We start from the raw sequence: 10378 nt of genomic DNA, 5'->3' as shown, positions 1-10378 counted from the left end.
ACACATCTGTTATCAATTATATAACTGGTTATTTCCTTGATATATACAGGGAAACTCATTTTTTTGTGTTCCAAAACATGTTTTTTAAAGAAAAAGGTCACAAATTTTTGCGCGCCCAAAAGTTGATGTTCATTATTTTAAAGCAAAAAATTATTCTCGTCTTTTGCAACCAGTTTCATTAGGTTGATGCAGGGAATCATGAGAAATAAGCGATTTTGTTCTTCAATCTAGCTGAAACGAATACAATTTTTGGCAAGTAACCTCATTTTGGCGCCACCTACATTTGAAACACAGTCGCTCTGCAAAACCTCAATAACCCTTTTTAGAAATAAACATATATTTCAAACATCGTTATGATATTCGACACATTAGTATCAGATGATTTTATACTACGTAAGTATACTGAGCATATATTGTGAGTTTATATCGAAAAGTAGAATGTATCAGTTTGATTTTAAATAGTGTGATATATGAGTTTGACGCTGATTTTTTTTTTCAACCGTGTTTTAAAATGAAAAATGTTATAAATTTGCTAGGTATTCATCACAAACCAGAGAGTAAATCAAACTGTAATGTATTCGGAAATGTTCAACCTAAAAGAGCTAAAAAAACATCTCTACTTGATTTGTTTTTTCATAAGCGACGAGAAGGTGAAAGTTTACGCTTTCCAAAAAGTAAGAATATAATCCATTTGACAAATACACGGAAAGGGGATCCATCGCCAAAACGGGATAAAATTTTGGTACGAAACATGCTCATCAATAGAACGATAAGCATCAAAAGATCAACGAAAGCGAAAATTCGGTAGCACCAAAACTAAAGAAACTAAAAACCCAACAAATTCGACACAAACGTCATATTTTTCCACAAAAAAGCCTTACAAAAAGTGTGTGTTTCATTTCTTATGAACTAGCCCAACACACACAAAAAATATTACTGTAATGGCAAAAGTAACTTACTGTTGAAATAAAAAGTGGTCAAAATTGATTTTTTTGTGTGCTTTTGTGTCGCTGTTCGTATGGGGTGAGTGATTGTGGCAGTGTTGCAAATGAGTGATAGAATAGCTATCAATAGATTATCTCTGCACCAAAAATATCCGAGAGTATAACGGCCGTCATTATAGCTTGTGAGATCTCTTCTTGTGTCTCGTGATTACCAGCGATGTCATTCTCTCTCTATCACTCCTCCCCTTTTCCTCGACTATGTGCTCTCACCGCTGAGCCTCTCAATCTCTCCGAAAACAGCAATGAGAGAACATGAAATGGCGATTAGGAGCCGATCACGCAGGACGTCCCGTTAAACTGCGTTTGCAAAATTGTTTTTGTGGAGGCTTTTGTGGTTAAACCGAGGGTTAAACGCTGTTGCGTTAGGATGATCGTGGAAGCGGGAATGAGAGAGAAAAGGAAAATGTCAATCGCGAGTAGGTAAACACGAAAACGTGTTTGGCTATGTTCGGCGCTGAGAGTTTCAATGAGGAGAGAAGAGCAGTTCGATTTGAGGCATGAATATTCAAGCGCGATAATTGTAGTTGCGGAGAGCTGATATTTTGATATTTTAACAACCCTGGATTGTGGTAATCGAATAAGCATCATTGGTGCGCTGGAAGTAGGGACGCGAAGTCGTGATTATTCAGGTTAATTTTTTTGTGTGCTTTTGTGTCGCTGTTCGTATGGGGTGAGTGATTCAAAAAAAAAAAAAAAAAAGGGGTGAGTGATTGTGGTAATCGAATAATAGCATCATTGGTGCGCTGGAAGTGGGGACGCGAAGTCGTGATTATTCAGGTTAATTTTTTGTGTGTGCTTTTGTATCGCTATTTGTATGGGGTGAGTGCATAATTTGTAAAGGTGGTGTAAAAAATATTCGGAGTGAAACGTGATTTTTTTGTGTGCCTTTGGTCGTGAATTGTGTGTGTATTAATTTATTGGTTTGTGATTTTCAAAGCCCTTCCTATATCATCGTTGATCGGAAGGCACGGCGTCGGGTGGATTGAGTTTAAATTTTTTGAGGTTTTATTTTTTTGCGGAGAAAAAGCCATTTCTAAATAATGATCGAAAGACGCACTGACAATTTGGATCGTCGAGTTAATAGTGGAGCAAAATAACTGTGTGTGAGTGATTTTGTAGCCGTAGCTCGGGAGGCATCGAAAAGCCAATACCTTATCCTACTAACCCAAAAAAATATTAATCACGTGATGCTTGAAGGAGATGCTGTGGATTCAACGGTCTCAAGCGGTATCAACAAGTATATAGCGAAAAACTATGTGCTTGATGAGTCTGCAACTTCAACTATCGGACTACCATTCCTCCCTTTCATTGAACTGCAGGCTTCTTGGGAGGGCGCCGGTATTGACTAATAAAGTAGGGATCTTCAGAGGTTAAACAGTGTACGGATGGTTGGCTCCCACTGATCATTTTTGATTCATTGATCAACTTCAGCTGATCTGTCAATAACGGAGTAGCAGCTCATTGGCAGTCAACCATGCTCATGCTCATGCTCATAAAAAGTGGTCAAAACACGGGGTTGGGCACAAGGTTGATCCGTAGCGCATTGGATTTACTTCCGTAAATATTCCGTAAATATCGTAAATATAGGTAAATATTATTCAGCTGCACGATATTCGGCACAACATTTTGTTCAGTGTGGATAATGACAGTTAAGAACTGTCACTTGTTTGTTTCCTTCGTTTACAAACTGTCACCGCTCCAATATTTTTTTAGCTTGAGGTATTTTTTTTTCACTTGCGGAACCGATCCTCGCAACAACCTTCCCCGCAATCCACCAGCAATCTGTGCAAGAAGCCCAGTGCGGATCTGCGCTCCGACCCAGAAATTGCCGACAAGACCATCGACTGCTTTGGACTTGGGGTGAGTAATCCTCCGATCTTTTGCTTCATTTCTAATCGTTCCGCCTTCGCAGATTTCACCGGAGGTCGATCCGATGGTGCGGATTTGCGCCGGCTGTGCCGAACGCGTCGACGCGCAGCACGCCTTCCGGACGCGAGACCTGCTTTGAAATTCCGACCTGGCATCCCTGACTGCAACAGTTACGTCGAGAACGGGCTGGAGGACAAGGAAGACGAGGACGTGTGCCGGTTCTACTTGAAGACGGATGGCGGGGCGGCGTTGGTCGAGTTGTTTCCGGGCGCGGCGGGAGCGTGGCGAATGAGGTGCAAACGGTGCGGGATTATTTAGGAGTTGAGATCAACAGCTAGGACATGGTGACGAAGATTTGCGGGGATTGTGTGGGCGGTGTTGAAGAGTTGGCTGAATTTCGGGCGGAATTTTCGCCGACAGTCGTGCCGGTGAAGTTGGAGGACGTGACGGATTCGTCGGATTTGTACAGCATTGGCAGTGAGAATGGAGAAGGGTGTGATGGTTTTGAGTCGGACAGTTCGACGGCGGATAACGGGGAAAAGTGGAAGGTCACGGCACGGTCGCTGCCGTGGATTGGAAGTGACCACGAGGTTTTGAAGGTTTCAAGTCTAAATGTTTGAACGGAGCGGAGGATGGAGTTCAAGCGAAGGTGCTTCTGCACATGGTCAGACAAATGACAAATTCGGCAAATAACAATCGTACGCCATGATTATTGTTTTTGTTCATCATATTTAACAATACAAAAAAAATACAGCTGAAACCACAAATAAAAAGAAAATCCAAGAAACTTCAATGTTCGTCTCTCATTGAACTCCAGGTGACCAAATTAGGCCAAATAAATTTAAAACATGCATATGCAACAGCTAGATGCGTCTGCAGCGTAGACGCGTGCAGGAAGTAATCGCCGGCGACTTTTTCTTGGCTAGTGCAAACGCGTCTCGGACGAGCTTGGCCCTGTCTCCGATGAACATCTGCACCAGCTGCGGGCCGGCCAGCTTTAGGAAGGTCGACTTTGTTTGCGCCACACAGGTACAAGCCGAAAGCGTGCAGCACTCCCTTCGGCGGATGAATTCCCAGGTTCTTGAACCTGTCCTTAAGCGACATCGGCAGCACGACGGCCTCAATTCAAGCAAAACAATGTAATAGGGCCGAAGCCGAAGTGTAAACAAATAGTCTATCCTGCTCACGTCAGTTGAAGTTTACATTTGGAACGAGCAGGACAGACTCTTTGTTTACACTTTGGCTTCGGCCCTATTACAATGTTTTGCTAGAATTAGTTCCTGGTTTTGCTTGTCCAACCCGCCAAAGTCCGATTAGTGCTCGGTGGGCCGTTCGTCCACCTCCATCGCCTTGACGCGCGCGTCATACTCGGCCGGAAGTGTCCAGGATGAAGTACGACGTACGAGTCCTTGTTCACTCTCATCGCCCGGCTTGAGCTTCTCCGGAACAACCAGGCCAATCACGAGCAAAAAGTACGTCTGTCGTGTCGTAGTCTTGATGACGGGGCGCTTGCCCTTCCGCTGGTAGTCCAACACCACCACCGCACGGTCGTCTTCCGTCTCCTGCGGGTCCACGTCCAGCAGCTTGATCAGTTTCTACTGATCTTGGTATCCCGTCCCGATTACTGTTCGGAATTCAACATAGCCTGCCTTGCAATCCAAAAAATGTGGCCGGAGAACAGCAAAATTGAAGGGATTTTTTTTGTTTGTAAACAATCAGCAGTGCGCGCGTTCGCGATGACAGCTGTAAAAACACTGAAATAAAATTCATAGAGGAATCGTGTATACACGTGAATATGGATGCACATACGGATCAACTTATGAAATAAATGCAATATATTTGGAGTGACCACCTCGTGGGTCAAAATTTGCTTCATTTAAAGTTTTTTTCTTGTTTTGAATATGAAAACTTTTACTGCTACTGTTTTTGAAAATCTCATTGCTAACTGATTTAAAAGTTTTTACTTTTAATTCGACTACATAATTTCTTTCATTTCGTCGTTCTCGTGTAACCGTGTACGCCTAAGTACAAAATGTAAACAAACATTTTGGTAGTGCCGGTGGTGAGTGAGTTGTCCACGAAGCGAATCAAATCCGGACGCGGCCACAGCCAGGAGTCGAACGCGGACACCTTTGTGAGCCAAAACAGCAGCAGCGGAAGGTGGGTGGTTCCGGTGCGGGACGAGGTCGGGGGGAAAGTTGGTTTTCGAAAAAAGACAAGGCCAGCTTCCTGCAGGACCTGCAGCTGTTTCACGATCAGAGTAGGTAAGAAGGAAGCTTGGGTGTTTGGTGGCGTTTGTGATTAATTTTGTTTGTTTTTGTAGGACGCAGTTTATCCCGAGCAGGGGTAAATAACACGGGAATACCAAATTTTGGTATTACTTGGGCAAATAACAGCGACCAAAATGTGCCCTTGGTTGCCCAGTAATAGATGGTAAAATACCATGAAATCATACCAAAAGCTTGTATGTGGAAGGGCACAACAATACCAAACCATGTTATTCCAAAGGTAAAATAATACCACAAAATAAAATCATTTCAATACCAAGTTGAGGTCTTCTGGATTTTTGAACATTGCTTGAATACCAAAACTTGGTATTGTCATGGTTTTAATTTTAGGTATTCCCGCGCCCTTGGAAAATCATATTTTGGTATTCCTGTGGTCTTCCACAAACATGATTTTGGTATGATTTCATGGTATTTTACCATCTATTACTGGGCAACCAAGATCACATTTTGGTCGCTGGTATTTGCACAAGTAATACCAAAATTTGCTATTTTCATACCATTTTTAGTGCAGCAGTTGCAGTTAGTGAAAAAAACGTAAATGATCCTTATGCAACACCCAAATCTACTCACCTGATGATTCCATGTTGTTTTTAGTGATATTCTTCACCACACCGAATGCATTTGTCATTGATGAACGGCTGTACTTGAAGTTCTTGAAGCTTCTGAAAAATAACAAGATTGGAAAATAAGTATTATTAAAATGAAACTGGATTGAAATTCACCAAAATTCAATAATCTGTTGATTGACTCGTTTTTCAAAGTATTTGGTTATCCCAACTTAGAGAAATTTCAACGTTTTTGAAAAAAATATTAGTGGGTATATCACAAAAAAAAATTTAAATCAGCTATAACATTTTTGGGTTTCAAGTCATTTTAGCGCAAAATTAATTATCTCGCCAAAAATTTAAAAAAAAATCCATAGTTTCAGAGAAAATTGATGGAACCTTTCAATACCAAAATAATACCAAAATGTGGCATCCTGACTTAGAAAATTTTCCACAATTTCAAGTCATTTCTGTAGGGGGTATATCAAAAATGTTTAAAATCAAGTTTGAAATTTCCGGTTTTCAATGAAAGCATTCGCTTTGAGACATCATTTTAGAGCAAAATTAATTATTTTGTCAAAATTGGTCAAAATTTTCCCATAGTTTCAGAGGAAATTGATATAACACCTTAATACCAAAATAATACCAAAATGTGCCATCCTGACTTAGAACATTTTCCACAATTTCAAGTCATTTCTGTAGGGGGTATATCAAAAATGTTTAAAATCAAGTTTGAAATTTCCGGTTTTCAATGAGACCTCGTTTTAGCGCAAAATTAATTATTTTGTCAAAATTGGTCAAAATTTTCCCATAGTTTCAGAGGAATTTGATAAAACACTTTAATACCAAAATAATACCAAAATGTGGTGTTCGACCATTGACAAATTCGGCAATTTTGCAATATCAAAACAATACCTTAAATTGGTATGATACCACATTTTGCTCTTGCATAATCCTTAAGACAAATTTTTAAGGGTCCAGGAATACCAAAATTTGGTATTGATACCAGAGAAAGGTATTATTACGCATTTCCCTTGTTATTTACCCATGCTCGGGATGCGGTTGCCGAAGATTGGAGGTCGGGATGTGGATTTGCACCGGTTGTATTCGGTGGTGGGTGGCCAGGTGGACGAAATTGAAGTTGAAGCAGATTTACATCCGCTTTTCGAACAAGTACGATAAAGTAAATTTTAACGGCGAGGAGAAGGATCCGACGGAAGAGGGAAACGACGAGAAGCGCCTTAATCGGAGGTGGTCAGCGCGGATGTTGCACTCGGTGCCGGCGGTTTACGACCATCAGCAGCATTATGTGTCGGAAGTGAAGACGGGACAGTGTGGGGTGTCCTGAGGGTCCGCAGTCCATTTCTCGTTGCGGGACATGTTTGACGATTATTACCTAAACATCCAGAAGAACAATTTGCACCAGTTCTGGATGGACCGTCTGTACGAAAGCCGCGAGTCCTGGAGTTGACGTACTCGGATTACTTCCAGAGGTTGGAGCGAGATCCGACGAACCTGATCAAGAACATCTACCTGGAATACCGAAAAAGTCACCGGTGAGTATTGAGAATGTGTTCAGTGTCTCACCAATTTCATTTACTTTCAAACTCTTTCAGCAACTACCGCCCACAAACGCAGTTTCAGCAGGATGAACTTTGACGGCGAGTTGGAACATCTGTGTCATTCTCGAAGGAGGACGAAGTGATCGGGAACTATCCGTTCAGGAGCTTTACTTCCCAGCTGGAAAACGTCGACTTCCCTTCCCGAATCAACAACCAATGGCCAACTCCTCCAAGCCTGTCCTGATGATGGCCGGCAACGAGACCACCCTGTTCTCTACAACGCTGTCGCGCTCCAAAATGAAGGCCGCGATGTTGTTGCCCAACGAAACGTCCATCGGTAACCTGCTCAGCATGGGGCCTTCGGACGTGACCGGTGGCATACCGTAAGAATCGGTTCAGCTTGGACGCGGAAGTTAGCCTACCATAAGCAGATGCGTTGAATACAAAAAAAACGGAAGCAACTGTTTTAATATTAAAATATTGAAATAAAATCCATCACATTTTTCGAAAATCATCACTGTAATGTTAAATGTTATTTATTCATGCCATAAAAAGTTTCTTCTTAAATTAAAAGCAAAAAACTTTTACCGATACAACGATTTTGTTCCAGAAATGCATGGTAGTATCAACAACTTTCCAACTTTTAAATTAAAAAGTTTGAACTTTCTACGAATATTCACCAACGCGAACTTTTAATCCAACGAACGATCTTTCTAAATTTAGAGTACTTTTTCTTTGTGTATATGCGCTCAATTCTCGCGCTACTGGCGCGTTTCGCGCTTACTTCTGCCCTTTGGGCTCTTCTTCTTGGGTGCGCACCCTTCTTATTCTAGACTCACGCATGCAGCAAACGCCCGCCTTCTGCTCCGCCTCAGGCAACTCCCGGATCGGCAACGTTGACGCCGTGTTCACTCCGTCACAGATGCACGTGCGTGGCCGCTCCGTCCGTTCGGACTCCTGCGGACGCCCGCGACAGCTTGGCAGGCTGCCCCTCTCTCTCCCGCGCCCTTCACGACCGGTGCCTTACACCGATCGCCCCGCGCCGGTCCACGTTCGCCGTGCCGGCGACAGATGATTCCTCCCGCACTTGCTCAGCGCGCCCTCCGTTCGCCCTGGTGAAGGCCAACTCGCTGCACACTCGCCCGCTCTTAACAGCACCGACCGACCGCTCAGCTTCCGAGCAGATTTTCCAGCGGTACACAAAAAAGGGGGTCCTGAAGCAGGAAGGTTATTCTGTTAGAACTGAATCAATTCGTCGTCGATGAGCCTGATTGAGAACATAGTTTGTTATTTTTGGGCTTTGCACGTGGTTCGCATTAAAACTCACCAGACGATCCAGATGACGTGCCGGTGGTGTTTGCCTTCTGACCTGCGGGACAGACGTGGCCGATGGAAGGTTGTCTCGTGCTGCTTCTTCTGGACGGCGGTGCAGGACGTTGCGATATGTACCAGTGCGTGCGGTGTTCCCGGTGCCTTTTGAGGAGAAGATGATTCGTTTTGAGCCAAGCTTGGCTGAGCGAAGGTGTGTTTGTGTGACTCACCAGCGGTTGAAAGGGTTTCTCCCGATTTGCTGTGGCACGCGTTCTAGTGGGACTTGCTTTCCGCTCGTGACGCTCCAGATCGTGTCAGCCCTGGGATTAAAATTGTTGCTGTTATTGATTCTCTTGCCCGCTTCTCGTTTGCGACTCACCCTCAGCGTGTGCACCCTGATGGCGAGGCCCGCGGCCAATCTTGTCCGGCACTCTTAAATTTTTCCACACTCGAAATGGTCCCAGCGTCCTCTACGGCACACACACGCCGCGCAAGCCGGCGGCAGATCGTTTGGTGGAGCGACCAGTCTTCCCGAAACGCGCGCACGCCGTACACGCCGTACAAGTTTTCAGTGCAGATGAACCTCAAACACACCAGGCTACCATGTTCGAGTTCTCCCCGCACTCAAGTTTTCACGCGGTGTAAACACGGGGTGCACACCTCGGGTACAACGCCGTGCAAGCGAAGAGCATATAAAGGACGAAAAAAATGACTGCTTCTCACTCTCTCTGTGGCAAACACTGTAGTGTGACTGCAGCGGAGAATGAAACACCACTTTACAGCAGAGGGCGCGTGAGGGATATATATTTGTCTCTTTTCTGCGTCGTCGGCCTGCACGAGGTTTGTACCCGAGGTGCAAGGTTCGGTTTAAACTTGAGGTTGGTGTACGGGTACAGCCTGTACACGGCAGAGTTTAGGTTTGCTTGTACGCGTGCACACGCGGTGCTGGTGTTTGGTCGAGTACAGAAAACAGAACGCGGTTGAACGCGGTTCACGGGGATCACTGGGAGCGATCGTCCTCTCCGCGTCGTTGCTTTTTTCTTCTGCTCTAGCGGAAGTGAGCTGGCGTGGCGACTGCTGCGAGAAATTGCGTTCCTTCAGATTGCGTTCGCTGACGTTTGTTTGACGATGGGTTTTCTACGCAGCGTATGTTGTCTTCTCGGCTTTTGCGTGTCTTGTTTACACAAATTTGGGTTCAAACTGCACACACAACACAAAGTTGGGTACAAATAATCTAGTCACAATAATCTGCTCTCAGCCTGCAGAAAAATTAAAAAATAATCGCTAATTTTTTTCGCTGGTTCGATTTGATCGAACCAGTGAAAACATTTACTGGTTTAGTGACACGAGGTGGTCACTTGAAATATATTTCATTTATGGCATACGTTCATCCGTATGTGCATCCATATTTACGTGCATGTTAAAGAGTTTTGTTTCAGTGTTTTTTTTTCAGTTGTCATAGCAGACTGCCCTTGTTTACAAACAAGTTGAACGAAAACAAAGAGCACGACAGAAATAATTTCTAAGTAGCTGCAGCAGGCTGAGGCGAACTCGGGTGGAAAAATAAATTCAAAGTTATGGTCAGCCTGGAAATCTACGCCAAGCTGTGTTCGAGAAGTTTATTGCGGTATCAACGTGCATCTGCTGAAAGGCCCATCACATTTTGCCGGCTTGCTTAACGAGATCAAGGATAGGTTCCGGGAGGTTTAAGGTGGCGGCCGGTGCTAGAACAGGGGCAGTTAGGTGTGATGAGCTGGATGGAGGTAATGGACAAGGATGTAGCAACATCGAAGCAGTAG

General features: G+C 43.9%; 1 long non-coding RNA gene and 1 pseudogene across 1 annotated transcript; both read right to left on the bottom strand.

The window, feature by feature from the left end:
- Positions 1-3736: 3736 nt before the first annotated feature.
- On the bottom strand, positions 3737-4749 carry LOC120430045 (26S proteasome regulatory subunit 6A-A-like; annotated as a pseudogene).
- A 3660-nt stretch (positions 4750-8409) lies between these two features.
- LOC120430054 (uncharacterized) lies at positions 8410-9954 on the bottom strand. The gene is made up of 4 exons (XR_005607539.2): positions 8959-9954; positions 8810-8899; positions 8596-8741; positions 8410-8535 (listed from the first exon to the last, which is right to left on the bottom strand). It is a non-coding gene; the product is annotated as an uncharacterized LOC120430054 (long non-coding RNA).
- Between the last annotated feature and the right edge of the window lie 424 nt (positions 9955-10378).

Source organism: Culex pipiens, unplaced genomic scaffold, assembly GCF_016801865.2.
Source record: "Culex pipiens pallens isolate TS unplaced genomic scaffold, TS_CPP_V2 Cpp_Un0195, whole genome shotgun sequence".
NCBI classification, from domain to species: Eukaryota; Metazoa; Arthropoda; class Insecta; order Diptera; family Culicidae; genus Culex; species Culex pipiens.
This window is presented reverse-complemented; position numbering and strand designations above follow the sequence as displayed.